The sequence below is a fragment of the Dermacentor variabilis genome, chromosome 8 (genome assembly GCF_050947875.1).
Source record: "Dermacentor variabilis isolate Ectoservices chromosome 8, ASM5094787v1, whole genome shotgun sequence".
NCBI classification, from domain to species: Eukaryota; Metazoa; Arthropoda; class Arachnida; order Ixodida; family Ixodidae; genus Dermacentor; species Dermacentor variabilis.
In genome coordinates, this window is record NC_134575.1 from 53,882,184 (window position 1) to 53,902,793 (window position 20,610).

Here is a 20,610-nt window from a genome sequence, read left to right on the forward strand (position 1 = left end):
AGATGCTTTTTTTAATTTGCGTGTGTGAGAAAAACTCACACTTTCATTCAAAGTGTGCGTCATTTTTTTTTCTTCTCTCCCTTAACATTCGTGCTTGTGTATGTCGATGTCGACATTGACTTTTCGTAGCTGTTTGATTTATTTTTATCCTTCCGCGACCTCCCACGCCGTTTTCCATTTTCCCCGCATGTTGCTCCATTCACGTACCGACAGACCGAACAGTGATTTCCGAACGATCGCCCGAAACAAATTGACTCCAGTCAGAAATACGCCTTCTCCTCCCCCCCCCCCCCCCCACACCCCGTCTCACAAAATAAACTACATACACTGCGACGTCTGAACGTAGCTGTTCGTCCCACGCATTGCCGCTTTCCGTCCTAGAGCGCGAAAACAACACTCCCCTTCCTCTCTCTCTCTCTCTCTCTCTCTCTCTCGACTGCACTGCCCTCTGCAGTCGGAGATCACGGCAGCCGCAAAGAACATGTCCGAGCTACTGCCCTCACTGTGGAGCCTTATTGCTCTATTTTCCCCCTCCTCTTCATCAATCCAGCGGTTCTTCTTATCTCTTCCCCCATTCCGCACGTTCCCTTCAAAGGCAGCGAGCGACGAAAGCGCGGACATTTTCTCTCTCTGTTTCGTGTTGTTTCCAAACGAAGAGAAAACGTAAGGAAGCAATTCCCGGATTGAAGAGAAAACACTCGGCGCAAGCCAGGAAAGAAGCCGGTAGCCAAATAAAGTAAAACACACGCACACAAACATACAAACACAAAAAAAGGAAAGAAAAAAAAGAACACAGCGCGCGCGCGCGCGCTCGCGAGCGGGCGCGCTTCGGAGGGGAGCGCGAAAACGCGCGGAACCCCAGTCGGAGCCCCGGGCTCGGCGTCGTCTTCCAGGTGGTTGCTGACGTCATCCGACCCGGGGCTCGCCATTGGTACGCGGTTGGCGCCGCGGGCGCCGCCGGGGAGGGCCTCGGGAACGCCGGATTCCCGGAGCCCGTGGCGGAGGGTTTTTTGCTCGCTCGCTCGTTCGTTCGCCGCCGTGCGCGTGTGTGAGCGTCGGCAGCTGGAGCAGCCGCCGCTGCCCGTTCTTGTGTGCCGTGGTCGACGACGTCAACGCGCTGGCCGTGTGTTTTTTCGCTATTCGTGCGCGCTAACAACGGGACCGCTTTCGTTTGGCCCTTTTGTTGAGAAGGGAAAAAAGAAAGAAAGAAAGAAGGGGACCGGACAGCGTGTTTGTGAGAGAGTTGTGAAGACCGGAGAGTTTGAAACCCGTCGTGGCGAGCGGACCCGTAATCGCGGCAGCGCTGGAACGTCGCAGTCGTCGCCGTATCTAATATCGAGCCCACGCCGAAGCATCGGAGCGCGTCGAGCCCCGGTCTCCCTGCTTTTTTCTCCTGTCGTCGCTGACCGCACGCACGGTGAGGGAACGAACCCTTTCTTCTTTCTTTCTTTTTGTTGCTATCTTCGCTGTCTGTGTGTTTCATTTATATTTTTTTTTTACTTTTTTTATCGATAAAGGGCCGTCCTTCGTTACGAGATAGCAAAGCGCCGGCGGTACCAATGCGCGCGGCGTGGTTTTTGGCGTGGGAGGGTACAACACACTCGGTGTCTCGCAATCTGTCAGGAGACGGCGAAGTGAAAACACAACCCGCCAGTGTGCTTCTGCACCGCTCTCGCGTTTTTATCTTCTTTCTTCTTTTTTTTTTGGAGGGGGGGTGGCCTTTGTTTTTCTTTTTAGACGAGTGCGTTTTACTCAACCGCGCGCATCCGGAAATGTTTAACCTCGGCGGTCTCGTGGCAATGCCGCAGCTAGGAGCGTGACGTGAGCCCGGTAGTACAAGTCCACTTTCACCGACTCCCCAACCGCCCTATCATAACTCGAACCGCCGTTCTCTCTCTCTCTCTCTCTCTCTCTCTCTCTCTCTCTCTTTATATCTATATATATATGCATATATGTATACGTTGGTTTGCACCTCTGGTAGCTCGGGCGGAGAAATCGCCACGTCGCGACTTTGACACATTTTCCTCTTTCGCTCGCTTCGTGCGGTCTTCTGCCGATTCCGTCGAGCAGAAGCCTTGCGCGCTCGCTATCTTAGCGTCGTCGTCACCTGTTGATGGTGCCACGTTACAGCCGGCGTTTGGGACGCCGCGCGCGGTGTGATGGCTCCGAAGAAAAAATGGATGAGCGGTCCCCGCGCTGCCAAGAAGGAGCACCCCCCCCCCCTTCCTTCTCGCGAGATATTGTTGTTGTTGTTGTTGTTATCGCGGACGTGTGTCGTCTATACAGCGTCGCTTCTCGTGGTGGTGGTTTTCCTGGAAAACACTTGATTTTTTTTTTTTGAAAGCCGAGCTTTTCCGTCTGCTTCTTTCCCTCCCAGCTTTGCGTGAACGCCTCTCTGACCGAATCGACACCGGGCCCACCTCGAAGACGGCGTAATTTGAGGTGGCGACTGTTGTGCGCCCCCCCCCCCCCCCCGACGGAAGATATCTTTTTTAAATGGGGCTTGCAACGCAGGCCGATGCTAGAGTACTGCTCGAGGTACCCACCATCGTTTCATAGTATTAACCAATAGAACTGACTAGTAACAACTCAACAGGCCTACTTGAAAGTTATCGGTCGACTTTGGGCGTGATTACCTAATGATTTCGACCCAGTCTTCTTAAAAAGAGTTTCCGATTTTCTTCTCTGCCGAGTACTCGCTCTTGCAAAGAAATGTTTGCACCACGCAGTTTTGTTCTTGCCGGCTGGGAGGATGCGTGTGGTTTTGCAGGAGAAACGTCTTTCTCGCGGCTTTCCTTGCGCAGGACACGTTCGCGGTTGCGATACCGGCAACCGCTTCCTTCTGTTGCGCTCGATAAGGCGGAGGCATTGCGGCCGAGCTTTCTTAAGCTGGTTCGGGAAATCGCGCTGCCAGTTCCTATACTCTGTACCGTTTTGGTATCGAGTAATCAATGCGTCGAGGTTTGATTACAGCGTTGACACTGGCTTCGGCTCCGACCGCGACCGACAGTTGGGTACGAAGGAAACCGAAGCGCCGATCGTAATCTCTCCGCGGCCGCAGCTAGACTAGCCACGTGCAGGTTTGACACCTGTTGCTACAGTCACGGTGCCGCCGATTGATTTCTTCGATGCGCTCCTCGTTCAGTTGCCCCGTTTGGGCAGGCACGGATTTACAGTGCGAAGTTCTGTAACCTTGTGTGCGGCCGAACCCCTGTTCAGACTTCACGGTTGCAAAAATTAATTACTGCGATCAGCAGGGCGAACGGGACGGCACCTAAGCGACAACAACAACAACAACAACGTAAACGCGGTGATTGTGCCGAGTTCCCCAGCTGTCTGATCTCTTTTAAGAGTGACGTCATACGCTGTTCACCTTACGATAGGGTGTAAAGGAACAAAAAAATGCCGGAACAGATCACGGGGAATTCAAAAACACTGAACTAAGCTCTTGTCTAATTTGTGCTGCTTGAGGAGGCCGATTGCCAAATGTTCTCTCTGTTTCTTGTTTCCTTTCTTTTAAGCGTGTGATTGGTTGTAAGCTACTTGCCGATTGGCCTAAATCAGCACGTGTCCTGCCCGAGGGTACTGCCGACAGAATGAATAAAAGGAACGGTGTCGTGCGTGTCCGAATCGTTGACGTCCTTGGTTCGGATCACAGCAACTTGGAAAGCAAAACAAACGCAATAACTGTGCTTAGAACTGAGTGTAACTAATCTAGTTTCTCTTACGAAGCTTCGCGCGTGGTCATCGTGTTTGGCGAGCGGCAAAGACGGCCTGAATTTTTTTACCGAAATTAGTATCAAAACGCATAAAAAAAAAGCGTATTCGTTTAAGCGAAAGAGTTTTCTCAAATGAGTTCTCGCTACGTTGCCTCGACAAGTAAGGAGGCCATCGCAATAGATTTCGCGCCTCGGGCGACGACGTTCGTTTATGAAGAAGTGCACGCGTTTCGATGTCAACAAACAAAAACTAAACCTCGAATCCTTCTTTTGTTCCGTTACGGCTTCTGCCGCCGTCAGAACACACGCTCGCGTTCGTCAGTGGAAACCGGCGGCCGTCGTTGGCACGCTTGCTATATATAGTTCGTGGGAATGGAACGCGCTCGCCTCGACGTGTATACGCCAAAAAGAAAAAAAAAATAACTCCTGAAATGACGTCGCGAATTACACGACCGAGCGGCGACCGCGTAGCAGATGGAACTAACGTAAAGCCCGTATTTCCGCCAAGGTTGTTGTTGATTGATGAAGGCTGACATTTTACGGCAACGCCTGAGGTAAGTAGCTACGCGCGATCGACTCCGCCTGAATGGACAGCGCCGGGTTAATTTTAAGAAATTTTGATTACTTCCTAGTAAACCACGGTACGCAACCTTATTCCTTACTTCTTCTTCTTCTTGCATTCCGCCGCCATCAGAATTCTGCCCGCTGGTGCTGCCTAACATGAAATGCACGATCTCTTGCTTGCCAGAAGAATGGCATAGCCAGTAAGACACCGTCGCGTGGTATCCGTAGAGGTACATGTATGTGTAACTTTACCTGACCTGACCTGACCTAACCTAACCTAGCCTAACTGTAGACGTGGCATGCTATTCAAGGCGCAGTCGACGATGAAAGCACGCGCAAAGTGCGTAATTTTTTATTCGCAAGCACTGGAGAACGGTCAGTGTTCGCGCACTCTTGGAGAGTTTTGCGCCTTCTCCGTATCCATCATCATCACCAGCCTGGTTACGCCCACTGCAGGGAAAAGGCCTCTCCCATACTTCTCCAAAGACCCCGGTCATGTACTAATTGTGGACAGGTCGTCCCTGCAAACTTCTTAATCTCATCCGCCCCCTGCTACGCTTCCCTTCCCTTGGAATCTAGTCCGTAACCCTTAGTGATCATCGGTTATCTTCCGTCCTCATTACATGTCCTGCCCATGACCATTTATTTTTTTCTTGATTTCAACTAAAATGTCATAAACTCGCGTTTGTTCCCTCACCCAATCTGCTCTTTTCTTATCCCTTGACGTTACACCCATCATTCTTCTTTCCATAGCTCGTTGCGTCCTCCTTAATTTAAGCAGAACCCTTTTCATAAGCCTCCAGGTTCCTGCCCCGTAGGTGATTACTGGTAAGACACAGCTATTATACACTTTTCTCTTGAGGGATAATGGTAACCTGCTGTTCATGATCTGAGAATGCCTGCCAAACGCACCCCAGCCCATTCTTATTCTGATTACTTCCGTCTCGTGATCCTGATCCGCGGTCACTACCTGCCCTAAGTAGATGCATTCCCTTACCACTTCTAGTGCCTCGCTACCTATCGTAAACTGCTGTTCTCTTCCGAGACTGCTAAACATTACTTTAGTTTTCTGCAGATTAATTTTTAGACCCACTCGTCTGCTTTACCTCTCCAGGTCAGTGAGCATGCATTGCGATTGATCCCCTTAGTTACTGAGCAAGGCAATATGATCAGCGAATCGCAAGTTACTAAGGTATTCTTCATTAACTCGTATCACCAATTCTTCCCAATCCTATCCCGAACGCGATGCTTCGGAACCTGGACGCTAGAGTCCTGACTAAAATCACAGAACTGTTCAATGGCGATAGCTGGCTCAAAGGCCAATTGCCCCCTGAACGGAAACACGCTAAAATTATTATGATCCCCAAACCTAAAAAGAACCCCTCAATAGACGCTCTGAGGCCCATTTCTCTCACGTCCTGCCTGGGTAAACTGTAAGAACGAGTAGTACAAATAAGACTGCAGCGGTACCTTGAAGAAATAAGATGGTTTCTAAACACCATGATAGGGTTCCGTACGGGGCTATTCTTACATATCCTATCCTTACGCATTGTTACTGATCAGAGAAGAAGATATTGCTAACATCGCCCGCAGAGAGGAAAGACTAGTGCTCGCACTAGACCTCAAAGGAGCATTTGATAACGTTTTGCGCAAAACAATATTTGAGGGACTCGAATTGACGGGATGCGGAGAACGAACGTACAACTACGTGCGGGCTGTTCTCGCCAACCGCACCGCCACAATAGGAATCGGTGAGATCGCTTCCCAAAAGTTCAATATGCCCAGTAGAGAAACACCCCAAGGGGCAATAATATCACCTTTGCTGTTCAATATAGCGATGTGTCGCCTGGCGCGACAGCTGGACCAGATCCCCGATTTGGGTTACAGACTGTGCGCGGACGACATAACGCTGTGGGCAGCAAGGGGCTCTCTGGGACACAAAGAACGAGTACTACAACAAGCGGCCGAGGAAGTAGACAAATTCTCGAGGAGCAGTGGCCTCAAATGTGCACCCGGAAAATCGCAGATCATTTCGGTACACTCGAGGGGCTACATATCCAACGGACCTGTCAACATCGTTGTGGAAGGACACACGGTCCAAGAAGTTAAGGTGATGCGGATCATGGGCTTCTGACTCCAAAGTAGCGGGAACGCATCCCACACCATCAAAACATTGAAAACTACCGCAAATAACATTGCGCAAATGATCCGTCGCGTAACTTATAGGAAAGTGGGCATGCAAGAACACGACACGCTGAGGCTCGTCCAAGCACTAGGGATAAGCCGAGTCACGTACGGCCTGCCCTACCACTTCCTTAGTCCCGAGGAGGAAAGGCAGGTCGACATCATAATAAGATCTGCATACAAAGCGGCGCTCGGTCTACCCAAGGGGACGTCCACAGATCGCCTGCTAGCTTTAGGAGTACACAACACATTCGAAGAACTAAAACAAGCCACACTAATCTCCCAGAGGGAACGCTTGAGCTACACTCACGCAGGACGGGCCCTACTGAAAAGGGCACGTATTTCCCCACACCCACAATTTTTCAGCGAACACGTATTACCACTACCAACCTCAACACGAGCTCGAATAACAGTGGCCCCCATACCCCAAAACATGCACCCTGAATACAATAAAGCAAGGCGAAAAGCACGCGCACATCCTATTAGAACGATGTATGGAAATAATCCCACGTCCAACACAATATACACGAACGAAGCAGCGTATTCGAACGTACACTCGAACGCCAGTGATGCCCAAAAGAACATCAGGAGGTGCGCAGTGGCAATCGTCGACACGAACGCACAGCAACAATTTACGGCATCCGTCAAGATAGGTACTCCGGCGGCTGCCGAAACTTTCGCCGTGGCAATGGCCCTCGCTCACGCGGAACGCACGCAAAAGAGCGTCACCATAATAACAGACTCTCAAGAAGCATGTCGCCTTTTTCTTAGGGGCCACGTGACCAAAACATGCCACTCAATAATACCGACGAAATTCGCCCATCACCACCGGATCCTATGGTGTCCAGGTCATACAGGCCTTGAGGGGAACGAACTGGCCGATTCGCTAGCCCGAGGTATTATTAACCGGGCCGACTCGACTGGGACGGTCCCAGGTAGCCACTGTAATGACCCCAATCCAACGAATGCCCGGGAGATTCTCGCTCATCAGCGTGCAACCACAAAAATATACCCTCCCCCTCACCCACAACTCAGTGGAGAGGAAGCCGCCAGCTGGCGCAAAATTCAGACTGGGGCATTCCCCCACCTTAAATTACAGAATGCCATGTTCCCCACTCGCTACAGGCCCGACTGCCCGTGGTGCGGAGGCATACCAATACTACAACACATTACTTGGGATTGTGAATCACACCCGTTTGATAAAACACACCACACAATGGAGCAATGGGAGGCACAGCTAACCAGCTCAGACCTGGCGGGACAACAATCCTTCATACGACAAGTCAAGCAGGCGGCCGAGGCCAGCGGGGCCTTGGACTAAAGGGTCTCCGACCACTGCACGTAAATCGTTTGTCAATAAAAGTTTCTCTCTCTCTCTCTCCCACTCCAGGTATCTGAATACCTCCTGTAAACACGCTGTGAATAGCATTGGAGAGATCGTATCTCCCTGCCTGACGCCTTTCTTTATTGGGATTTTGTTGGTTTCTTTGTGGAGGACTACGGTGGCTGTGGAGCCGCTATAGATATCTTTCAGTATTTTTACATACGCCTCGTCTACACCCTGATTCCGCAATGCCTCCATGACTACTGAGGTTTCGACAGAATCAAACGCTTTCTCGTAATCAATGAAAGCTACATATCAGGGTTGGTTATATTCCGCACATTTCTCTATCACCTGATTGATAGTGTGAATATGGTCTATTGTTGAGTAGCGTTTACGGAATCCTGCCTGGTCCTTTGCTTTACAGAAGTCTAAGGTGTTCCTGATTCTATTTGCGATTATCTTAGTAAATAGTTTGTAGGCAACGGACCGTAAGCTGATCGGTCTATAATATTTCAAGTGTTTGGCGTCCCCGTTGCGTCCGTATCCGCTGGCAGACAAAAGCAAGTCGAGCAGTTCTCGGCGTTTGCAGCGTGCACTTAATAGGTGCGTGCTACGCGCGTCTTTTCGTCGGCGCACGTGGCAGCTTTCGCAGAGCGACCGCCAATCTCCGTCAAAGGCACAGATCTCTGCTCGCGCGAGTTATCGGTGCGGATCGGACAACTTCCGTAGCCCAACGATAGTCTTTGGATTACGCGTTTAAGTGTAGGCGCGACACAGCAGTCTTTACATGTACGCTTACTATTCTAATCATCATCATCCATCCCAATACATTCACTCCCCTTCCCTCTTCCCCAGTGCAGAGTAGCAGACTAGATTGCACTAGCTCAGGTGGACCTCTCTGTCTTTCCTATCAATAAATTCTATTCATTCATTACTATTCTAAACACTTTTTTATGAAATACGTAAACGTTATCAAGGGAGGTTGGGGGTATTCTGTAAGAGTCCACCTAGCCCATTAAGGACAGTCCACTAGGTGGACTCTTACAGATTACCCCCTCCCTCCCCCAGTAGTAAAAAAATATGGAGGACGCTTAAGCTTCGCCTTCAAGAGTGGAAGGCGATAGCGTTATCGCACCCCGTTCGCACCGCCCACTCATTCGCTCGGCATGCTCTTGACGAGACGAAGGGGATAAGCAAGCGAGTGGCGCGCCACCTGTCGGGGCAGCGCCGTACATGGCGAGCAGGGGTCTTCTGTGTTTGCCGCAAGATGGCTCTGCGTGTGCGCCAAGCGTAGAAGAAATGTAGCGAAAACGTACTTCGCTACTAGTTTAACTGCGACTTCTGTAATTTACGTGCTCATAATTACCTATATACACCGCAGTATAACTTTCTACGGCTCGTTTCTGAGGCAACACCGCATTCACTAGAGGCGCTTTTGTCCCGCTTGAACCATCGAACTAATGGCTGTAGTTAGCGTCTCCGTCTCACACTCCGGAGACGCTGGTTCGATTCCCACCCAGCCCATCTTGCAAGTTGTTTTTATTTATGAATTGCTTTGCGGGATTTTTCGCCCATGGCCAACGCCGCCGACGACGACGACACGGGGTTTTCTGCGACACGAGCTCGTTAACGCTGTCGCGTTAGAAGTATAAGCCTGCGCGGCACCCGCAGCCACAGTCACAGCGTAAGCTGGAGCAGCGGCTCCATGGGAGCACGATTTTTCGGCACCATGCGCACTACAGGGTCTTCGCGGCGAAGTCTCTTCGCATCGTTTTCGCGAGAACGATCTGAACTGTCCGCCCAGCTTCGACGGCGAGCAGCGGCTTGTGCTGCTCTCTGCACAGCCGTCGTATGTCCGCTAAGCCGATGTTGCTTGCTTGCAACCGCACGCGTAGCTCTACGATTCGCTTCTTCAGCAGCGGTTCGTACCTTCCGAGGAGGCGCCATAACGTGTGCCGAAGAGTGCGAACACAGGTATGTCCAGACTCGTGTCCAAACGGGTGCTCCGACCCGCCGTGGTTGCTCAGTGGCTATGGTGTTGGGTTGCTGAGCACGAGGTCGCGGGATCGAATCCTGGCCACGGCGGCCGCATTTCGATGGGGGCGAAATGCGAAAACACCCGTGTACTTAGATTTAGGTGCACGTTAAAGAACCCCAGGTGGTCGAAATTTCTGGAGTCCTCCACAACGGCGTGCCTCATAATCAGAAAGTGGTTTTGGCACGTAAAACCCCATAATTTAAAAAAAAAACGGGTGCTCCAACACAGCCCACGACTCGACGACACTGAAAACGGTTATCTGTCGGTGTTTTCGCTGTTCGTGCGGCGGCTAACAACGCGACCGTTTTCCATGTTGGATCGCGTGCTGGATCTTCGGGATCCGCCCGCGCTCGCATTCTTATATTGTTGACGCACAAACACGAAAGAAACGTGGTACTTTAGCCATATGGAGCTCGGCTCTAAAGAAACAAAAGAATGCTTCTGACCGGAATTGGAACCATGGACCGCAACCTGGCAGACAGATGTCTGTGTTAGCCACACGCACGCACGCGCACACGCACACGTACACGCACACGCACGCTACACACGCACACACACACACACACACGCGCACGCACAAATGGTTGCGTCGCCATTGCCGCGTCAGGGTCATGACAAAAAGTGGGAGTAAAGAAGTTAACACATGTAATAATAATAATAATAATAATAATAATAATAATAATAATAATAATAGCAGACGATTGGCAGCGTCTAGAAAAAAAATAAAAGTAAAGCTGGTTACGTCGCTGTATCCGTGTCAAAGTCGTAACAAAAAAGAATAATAAAGAAGTCAACACATGTATTATTTAATAGTGTAATAGTAAACGATTGGTAGCGATAGGTATACACATCCATAGCCTAGCTAAATAAGTAAGCAAAAGTGCAGTAGCAGCCGAGACAAAGAATGCTCACGTATTAGTAGATAGTTATCGGAATTTCTGTAGCACTTTTCTTCTTTTTATCTCGCCAATATTATGTACATGGTCGCTTTCCTCGGTTGACACACCTGTTGATTGCACGGCAGGCCCGCATTCCCCCGGACGTCAACCCTGATATCCACACCGGTCCTGTGGGTACACGTATCAGGTCAACATCCTGCTGCACGCACATGTGGCAGCATTTAATACCCTTTTAAACGGCATTTTCAGGCGATTTAAGTTCGTGGTTTTTCCTTTTCTTATTTTTTTGTGCCGTCGCGAGGTTTTTAAAGCTCGCTCACAGATCGTGTGCACAGATTTGCTTGTGCTCCTGACGTTAACCGCGACATTTGTCGTGCGTCGCCTGTTGTCGAGTTGCCAGCTAAACTTGCGCTTCCCGTGAGGCGGTCGTGAGCGCCTGCTGCCGGCGCGAGTAGGCGTGCGATATCGGTCGTCCCGATATGCACCGCAACGCAGCGTGTTCTTGGGTCTCTTTTTATTACGACAGCAACTATACGAACGCTCCAGGCACATTTTTGCCGCCGCCGTCGCCGTGCGGTTCCGTATAAAGTTCAATGGCAGTAAAACTGTCACCGCCCGCCGTATGCTGCATGTGCGAGTGAAAGCTTGCGAGGTCACGTGAGCCGGTGACGAACGCTGTTCAATCCCGCGTGCTCGAGTGAGGAGCGCGGGCCGTAAGCGTGCCCTCTCTTGTCGCGCACGAGGCAGAGAGTTGAGGAGAGGGAGGAGCGGCGTTCTTCTCAGGCGGCTGCTAAGGTGCCTCGATGTCCTCCTCGCCCACCGCTCCGTACAGAGTGGAGACAACCGCGGCGTCTTCTACGGCGTTCTGCACGCGATTGGCGGACGCCGTGGGGACGCGTTGCCGGCTCTCGCCTGCCTCGAAAGCGATCTGGGACGTGGCCAAAGTGCGCGTCCGTGCGGGCCTCATCTTCAAAGCGATCTGCGACGTTCGCAGAGTGTGCGTAGTGCCGGTAGCTTCGCATGCGCCGTGATTTTGATGTCTCGTTCGTGTTGTAGCGGGAGCTCCACGAAGGTCAGTTCGCTTGCCGCTGCCGCGATTCCTCACTGTAGCATTTTGACGGCGAGTTTCCGCGCTCATCGAGCGACGTGGGTTCATGTTTACCTGTGCGCGAGTAACACCGTGTTTGTCAATTTAGTGAAAACACGTTGGCGGGCTAGTTGGTTTGAATCTATGATAGAATGTGTAAGCGCAACGAGGACGTAGAAAGAAGCAGACACACAAAGACAGCGCTGTTTCCGTGAGTCTATTTCTTCCTACGTCCTCGTTCAGTCACGCTTACACATTCTATCATTATTAATTTAGTTAGCAAGCGAATGTTTACAAGGTCACACGGCCGGTAAAACTACTGTCTTCGCACAGCCATCCACTAATTTGCTATCGCAATCGGTGCTTCGCCTTTCGGGCGAAACTGCGACAACAGTTCGAGCCTGCGTTTCCTGTGGCCGTTTGTCCTCCCGTCCTATCCGTTTTAAGCCGCCGGTGACGACAGTGGCCTAGTCGTCATCGTCGGAATGCAAAAATCAAAACACTCTTGTGTGCGTAGATTTCGTCGTCGTCGTGATTATCCTACTTAAGTGCGCCGTAGTACGAAGACCTCTCCCAGCGATCTGCAGTCACACCTGTTTTGCGTCAGCTGACGTCTCCTTACACCGTCCGTTTTATGCCGTCCTCACCTGCACTTCCCTTCTCTTGCGACCCATTCTCTAACCCTGCAGCGTGGCCAGCCCGACGCCGTTTCTTCCCATTAATGTCAACTAGAATGTCGACTACACGTGTTTGTTTTATAATCGGCACCGCTGTATTTCTGTCTCCCAGCGTTACGTCCACCATTTTTCATTCCATAGCCGCGTGCGTGTTCCTGATCTTCCAGGCTGCCTTAATAACCTGCAAGTTTATGTCTCATGTTATGCGTCGTTATGCTAGTACCGCTGGAATTCAGTGATCCAGCACTCTCCAAGGACAATCGGTAAGCTGCCAGGCATGACTTTTATATTGCCTGCCGTATGTGGTCCAACACATTTTCGTTCTTCTGTAAATTCGCTTCTCACGATGAGGATCACGATGAGCATGAGTAATTGGCCTGGATAAACGTACTCTTGCCATCCGTTGGACATAGATTCAGGTGCACGTTAAACAACCCTGTGTGGTCAAAATTAATGATGAGTCCTCCGCTACAGCGTCTTTCGTAGACCCAGTGTTGCTGTGGGATGTTAATCCGAAATCAAGAAGAGGGCAGACAGATGGAGTACCATATTGGGGTATAAAAGCTACGAGGAACAACAAGTTGTCTCAAAATGGCTGGCCTGCGTTTCGATAGGTGGGCCAATCTCTGCTAGAGGCTTTGGACAGATATATGCCCGCCAACCGAGACGCAGGCCAGCCTTTCTTAGGTACCTCATCCCTGTTTGTAACTTCTATACCGCAGTTTGGGATGTTAATGTTATTCTTCTTATCGTCAGTCATGTAAACACCAATCTAAATGTCCCAACGAGAAAGAAAAGCAGGCTAGCAGGAACGCCAAGGAACGCTACTCCCACCTTCTTGCAGAAAAGAGAAAAAGAGAGTAATAGATAAGAGGAAGAAGATAAAAAAAGGGAAAAGCAAGAGGAAGGCATAATACAACACATCACACGGTCACACGTAGAGCACCAGCATTACAAACGAGTGTCTAGGGCCGTGGTTCGCAAGAATTCCTGTCCATCTCTGTGGGCGTCATATCGAGTTGAAGCACGGACAAAAATCAATCAATCAATCAGTCAATCAATCAATCAATCAGTCAATCAATCAATCAATCAATCAATCAATCAATCAATCAATCAATCAATCAATCAATCGTTGGGCAGGAATTTGACTCCTGGTCCGAAAAGAGCTCAGTGCACTCATATATTCATGTCCGTCAGAATGGCCCTATACGTGTTAGCGAAATCAAAAGACACTTAAATCCAGCTAATTTGAGCGAATACACTCCCTGGTATTATCACTTAACCAAGGCGATCGATTAGATAAGTCACCGCTTACAGGTGTCGGCCAACGGTACTCGCAAAAATAGGGTGGCGTTTGGTCGATGTAAGGAAATCCACATGGGCTTCATAACATTTGATTTACATATTCACTTATTAGTTGGTTTGGGAAATAGATAGTTTTGCTCGTGAGTCATGACAAAAGGAGATAAGTAAGCTCCTGGAAGGGTCCTACGCGCGCTGGGCGTAAATATAAGCAGCCCTTATCAGTTTAAAGAATGCACAAATGCTTAAAAAATGATAAAATTGGTTTGTTCTGTCACCAAAAATTCCAAAGTGCACAATAATTACCTGCGGTTAACTGCGGTTAACCAAGAAATGTTTCATGTTCTACTGCAGTTAATAGAGAGAGGGACAGAGAGATAGAGAAGTAAACTTTATCGCAGGCGTATTAGTTATTGAGAGCCTAGGAGAGGAGCTAGCGTGGAGGCCATGAGGCCGCGACGCGGTCAGCCCACTCTGCCAGCATGGCTTGGTATTTTGGGTCACCAGTCTTGATCGTACGCTCCCAGGCCTAGAGCGTGATAGCTTGTGGAAGAATCGTTCTTCGTGGGGGATTGGATGGGCACCCCAAAAATATGTGGTCTTGGTCTGGGTTTAGTCTGCTTTGCAGTGCCTGCAGTTAGGTTTAAACTCTTGCTTATAAATTTCAGCCAGCCTTTGGGGGCTTAGCACGGACAACTTCCACCATACGTCCTCCTCTGAGCCTCTCTTCTTGGACAACAGTTTCCAGTTACACTGTAACCAAAACTACAAGCAGTAACATTTCACACATTTAGTAAACCTAGTTGCCACAAAATGTACCGACAAATGTAAATTAAAGAACAAGAGGTGGGCAACAGCTACAACATGGTCAACTGTATGAGAGAGAAATGTGCGAACTCGGTAATTATAAATTTGTTTCACGTTGAAGGCGTCATCACTCCGTCGAGGAATCTTTAGAGCATATTTTATCTTCAGCAAACGAGAAATTAGAGTTAATATGAGCAGTCGAGCAGAAGTTAGTAGTAGAGGCTTACCTTCGGCATTCGAAGAGCGGGCATCGCATTCTTCTACCCCATGTCTCCTAAGATACTACGACGGCCGAATAATAATAAACGAAAAGAATGAATAATATCCTACAGCTCAGCGGCGACGGTAATGACATCTTCGAAGCGGGAACTGTTTGCGCTCATCGTGATCGTAGATGTTGTACCTCTTTGCATGCGCGTTCCTTTTTTTTTTTGTATATGAGCATGAACGCATGTAAAATAAACCCATACGAATTTTCTTTGCATGAGCTGAACTGTAACACACCATGTTTATGTATGCTTTCTCGTAACTTGCATACTTCCTTTCCTGTTTAACATTCCTTTATATTTGGTTGGTTTATTTCGTTTTTGTTCCTTCGTCGCCGAGATAGAGAAATAAGCAACGGAAAACAAAGTGAAGGCTATAATGTCCATCCATAACAGCTGTCACGGGGTGACAGCGCGCATTTTTCTTTTCTTTTTTCCTGCCTCGTCGTCAGATGTCATTCGGCTCCGCAAGGAGGGGTCGCTAACCTGTCAGTGAAGAGCTCGTGGCATTTTCCGCCTATACCGATCGTTTGACTGCAGTTGTAGTTCACCTGCGAATGAAGCGTTCGTACCGAAGCAGGGTCTTTCAGGCTTACCGCTGTCGTATTACTCGTGCAAGCGTTCTTGCTCCTGAAGCTATCGTGTTAATCTTACTTGTATCTGTCACTGTTGTTGTAGCACAGAGATAGATATTATGTTCAACCTATTACTCCTTCAACGTATTGTTTCTGACCTCTTGCTATTGCAGTCACGGTCGATAGAAGTGCCATGCCATTAGCGTTCCCGCCAGCGTTCCGCTGTGCGGCTGTGTGCAAATTGTTAGGACACGCTGGTCCAACTAAGCACGGCGGACCGTAAGAGCGCTCTGATAAAACTGCCTACTGGTTTTGTATCGCTCGTGTGAGCATTTCTGCTCCTGAGACTCTTGTAAAAAAACTTACTTTTACATGTGTTACTGTTACAGCGATAGGCACGAGTACAGAGATAGCTATTATATTGAAACTTGTACTGGTATATTGAAACTGGTTATATTTCTGACCTATAACTATTGTGTGGTTCTTTTCTCTATGTGTCCTTATTACGGTGATATCTGCCGTGATTGGCTTTAATATGAGCGACCACTGACCTGTCAGCCTTGCCTACCACCTATATGCTCCGCTTGGGACAGTTTCCCGTCACTGACCATCTGGTTGTAAGCGCAGTTCACCGGCGAATCAAGCGTTCATAACGAAAAATGTTCGTTCTCAATTATGGTTCTTCCATTAGTCTAACAAGCGTATTACTTCCTGGCTTATTACTCTTCTAATATGTATTGCTATTACAGAGATAGCTGTACGACTAGAGAGATAGGCTATAAGAAGAGGTGCTATTAAACTGTCACTCCTGCCTGCTACGTGCTGCACATGTGGTGTTTTCCACTTGCTGACCACCTGGTTAACGTAGCTCACCGGCGAATCAAGCTTTCATACCGAAACATGGTCATTCTTATGTTTTGTCTTCTATTACTCTAAGAAGCGTATTACTCCTCGCCTATTACTCATCTAATAATCCTACTTTTATGCATTGTTATTACGGTGATAGCTATGAGACTAGAGGGATAGACTTAAGACGAGGAATAACTAACGTGTCGATTTTGCCACTTGCTGTGCGCGTGACGTTTTGTCCGTCTGGCTGTAAAGCTCAAAGAGAGATGCTGTCTTTAATGAAATCTGTAGCTCTGGTTGCAAGCGTAGTTCACCAGCTAGTCAAGTGTTCGCGCTGGAGTCACTCTGACTTATTGTCTCGCATCACTCGTACAATGTTATTACCCGTGATCTATTGATGTACTTATTTACTATTACAGTGATAGCTATGAGACTACAGTGATAGCTAAGATATATATGGACTGTTAACCGGTCTGGAAAACGCTACACCGGTTTCGTTACAATGCAGTCGTGCCGCGGAGAAAGAACTGGAATGGAACTTATCGCCGCTAACTATCGCACACTTAGATTTTGATTGTTGTGACGTCTTGAGACAGCTGTGCGTCACGGGCGACCTTGACCACTCTCACTCGTCAAAGTGACCTCTCTGTACCTGGCATCCTTTACAAACTTTTGATTTTGTACACACTGCAGCCTTCTCGCGTGCGCTCAGCGCACCTCTGGTTTGTTGTTGTTGTTGTTGTTGTTGTTGGATACGTCCAATTTGGATGACGTCTGCCCGTAATCCTATAAAGAAATGTATGGCCGATAGTGGGATACAGCGCATCACGAGCTCTCAGCACATCGTGAGCCCAACGGTCTAACCGTTAGGGCCCAATCGCTCGCGCATTACTCTTTCGTTGAAGTCGCTCTTTGAGAATTTCGGGGCGCGTGAGCCATGTACCAGTTACGCGCAATCTTTCACGCGCAAAAACAGTAAGCGCTTTGAGATGCTGTTCTAGACTGCTCCGCAGTCGGGATCGGCCCATATTTTCTGTTCGATGCGTCCAAAGTGGGTGAAGTTCGCCGACAGTGCGATCGCGTTACAAAACGAGATCGACTCAACCAGATCAAGAACCTGGTCAAGCAAGACGAAAGAGCAAATTCATCGCCGAAAGTTGGTTAATGGGAAGCTTTAGAAACAGCGTACTCAAAGTTAGCTTACACTAACCAGCCTCCATACAAACGAACTGCGCTTGAGTTCGGGTATACCGCATCCACGGTGTCGCAGATCCTATTCTTTGTGCGCACGTGCTTCCAAAACTCTCTAATGTTGAACAGAATAGGTACATAAAAACTATTCACTGAATCTTGTGCTTTCGCGCATAAAAACATCACTGCCACTGTATCGACTGGAGACAGAGTGACATATAACCTAAAATCTTGACCTAAAATAAACACTAATGGCTCTGTTTGACGTCATTCTGTGCGAGACCTTAACAAGAAGAAAGTGCTCAATGAGCGCTTTTTAACGACTTGTGATCAGGTTTGGGTTTTCGCAGCGACTGACAGCTTGAGAAGCGCTGCTCATTCTGCGCACCGAGGTTTATGCCCTTGGAAGAGTTTCATAAGTTCCGGAAAACAGAAACGGAGAACTCGCGAGAATGGTCGCGGTAATTCGTTTGTCATTCGTAACTGTTATACGCACTGCGCACGGACACGAGTTTAAGCTCCTTTCTGGGATTTGCGGCAAAAGAGAAAGCGGTAGACACGGCTTACTGTCGAAAGCGGGAGTGCTACGGCCATGCGTGTGCTTACGAATTCATACTGAGATGTTTTTTCGTTATTTTTAATTCGGAAGGTTTTGCGTGCCACAGTCACGAAATATTTTCCTTCGCGGTGGTCGGAGCTCTTGACATTCGTACAGGCTTCGCATGAATGTTTTTTTTCTTTAGAGTAGAAGAGAAAAAAGAAGAAGAAAAAAACGTTTGTTGGAGATTAATAACCGTTCTTTTCTGAGAACAAAGTATACGACACTCCATTGGCGCAGTATGCTCGTTGAGTAAGACCATTTCTTCTTTAAAGTACTGCATCTATATACCGTCATGCGAGGACTTTGTTCGAATTTAGCGAGGAAAAAGAAAAGATTGTGGAGAGGGAAGAAGAAATGAACGACATTAACACGCTCCTGCATGGAGTGGGCTTCCGTAACTGGAGCCGTCTAACTAATGTCGATTAAACCCTTCTTTTCCTTCATTCCTAGTAGTGGACGCATTAGTCGATGTGCTTGGCGGATTCCTTGCCCTAGCGCACTTCAAGCCGCAACAACATGCTATGTGGCTGTCATACACGAATCGAATGACGTGCCAGCTAATCAATAATATTTGGGGTTTTACGTGCCAAAACCACTTTCTGATTATGAGGCACGCCGTAGTGGAGGACTCCGGAAATTTTGACCACCTGGGGTTCTTTAACGTGTACCTAAATCTAAGCACACGGGTGTTTTCGCATTTCGCCCCCATCGAAATGCGGCCGCCGTGGCCGGGATTCGATCCCGCGACCTAGTGCTCAGCAGCCCAACACCATAGCCACTGAGCAACCACGGCGGGTGCCAGCTAATCAGTCACACTGGCTCACAAAACAATGTGTGCTGAAGACGGCGGGGTTTCGCGAGGTCGAGAAATCTGCGAGCATTTTTTTTTCAATAGCGCTGTATTCTTTCCCGTCGTTGCACCGTGGTGGGGAATAGGGGAGTAAGTGCGGATACAAGTGTTGTAAGAACAGCCGCCTTAACAGATGGGAACCCGTACCCATTACAAACACACTCACTCACTCACTCACTCTATCTATCTATCTATCTATCTATCTATCTATCTATCTATCTATCTATCTATCTATCTATCTATCTATCTATCTATCTATCTATCTATCTGTCTGTCTGTCTATCTATCTATCTATCTATCTATCTATCTATCTATCTATCTATCTATCTATCTATCTATCTATCTATCTATCTATCTATCTATCTATCTATCTATCTATCTGTCTGTCTGTCTGTCTGTCTGTCTGTCTGTCTGTCTGTCTGTCTGTCTGTCTGTCTGTGTCTGTCTGTCTGTCTGTCTGTCTGTCTGTCTGTCTGTCTGTCTGTCTGTCTCTCTGTCTCTCTGTCTGTCTGTCTGTCTGTCTGTCTGTCTGTCTGTCTGTCTGTCTGTCTGTCTGTCTGTCTGTCTGTCTGTCTGTCTGTCTGTCTGTCTATCTATCTATCTATCTATCTATCTATCTATCTATCTATCTATCTATCTATCTATCTATCTATCTATCTATCTATCTATCTATCTGTCTATCTATCTATCTATCTATCTAGTCCAAAAATTGTGTCATATGTCCTAAACATAACTCATATCAACGCTTCTATGTTTTTTGTCTAGTTATGTAAATAAGATATCACACGAACTTTAGAACTATATCATTTCGAAACCAGCAAAGCAGTGCATGCCGCTCATATGAAACATGTAAAGGCTGTGAAATGAACAAGTTCAGGAAAAATATTATAATGAAACTGTCATTCAAGAACCTTGTTTCCATTTTGGTAGATATGCAACGGCCAGCGAAAAATCTCAATGGCGCTGTCGTTGCAATGTATTTCTCAGGAGCAGTTGTCACCGGTCATGTATTGTGGGTAGGTGCACCAAAATTATAGTCGCAAGAGAGAGCACATATAAAAGCAGGAGTTATGCCATATGTACTAGGTCGAGTCAAATAAAAGGAGCCAATGCGAATATATGAAAAATGGAGTGCTTTATTTAAATGTAGTCTCCATGAGCATTTAGACATTTGTCCCACTGACTAACAAGTCGCGTGATTTCCGTCTCATACATTTCCTTGGGTTGCTGCTTCAAAAAGTCTGTAATTGCCACTTTCACGTCATCGCCCGGCACGAATATGGTTCCCTTGAGCTGTTGTTTCAACTGCCCCAAAATGTGGAACTCGCAGGGCGACAGGTCTGGGCTGTATTGCGGATGTTGCAGCGTTTCCCACTCGAACTTTCCCACTTTTGTGCTAACCACATCAGCGATGTGGGGACGGGCATTGTCGTAGAGCAAGATGATCCCATTCGTCAATTTTTTCATGTCATTTGTTTTTGATTGCGACACGCAGCCGATCTGGTGTTTCACAATATCGGAAACGATTGATAGTCTCTCTAAGTTTAGAAATTCGATCAGAATGTGCCCTGAAGATCGAAAAAAAGAAGTGAACACACCTCTGTGACGGAAATGACGGCCTTTCCTTTTCTTTGGGGGTGGTGAATTCAAATGTTTTCAACTGTAAGCTTTGCCGTC

General features: G+C 48.2%; 1 protein-coding gene across 3 annotated transcripts in view; it reads left to right on the top strand.

Moving 5' to 3' along the window:
* The window catches only part of dimm (basic helix-loop-helix family member dimmed), a 564,311-nt gene that overhangs the window by 412,762 nt on the left and 130,939 nt on the right, over window positions 1–20,610 (top strand). For 2 of the 3 annotated variants that reach the window (XM_075702146.1, XM_075702148.1), the window contains exon 1: window positions 1,014–1,417. The exons of the other annotated variant lie outside the window; for it this stretch is intronic. The gene's annotated coding sequence lies outside the window, so the exon portion shown is untranslated. Of the gene's footprint in view, window positions 1–1,013; window positions 1,418–20,610 lie in introns of those variants that run through there. 3 annotated transcript variants of the gene reach the window in all.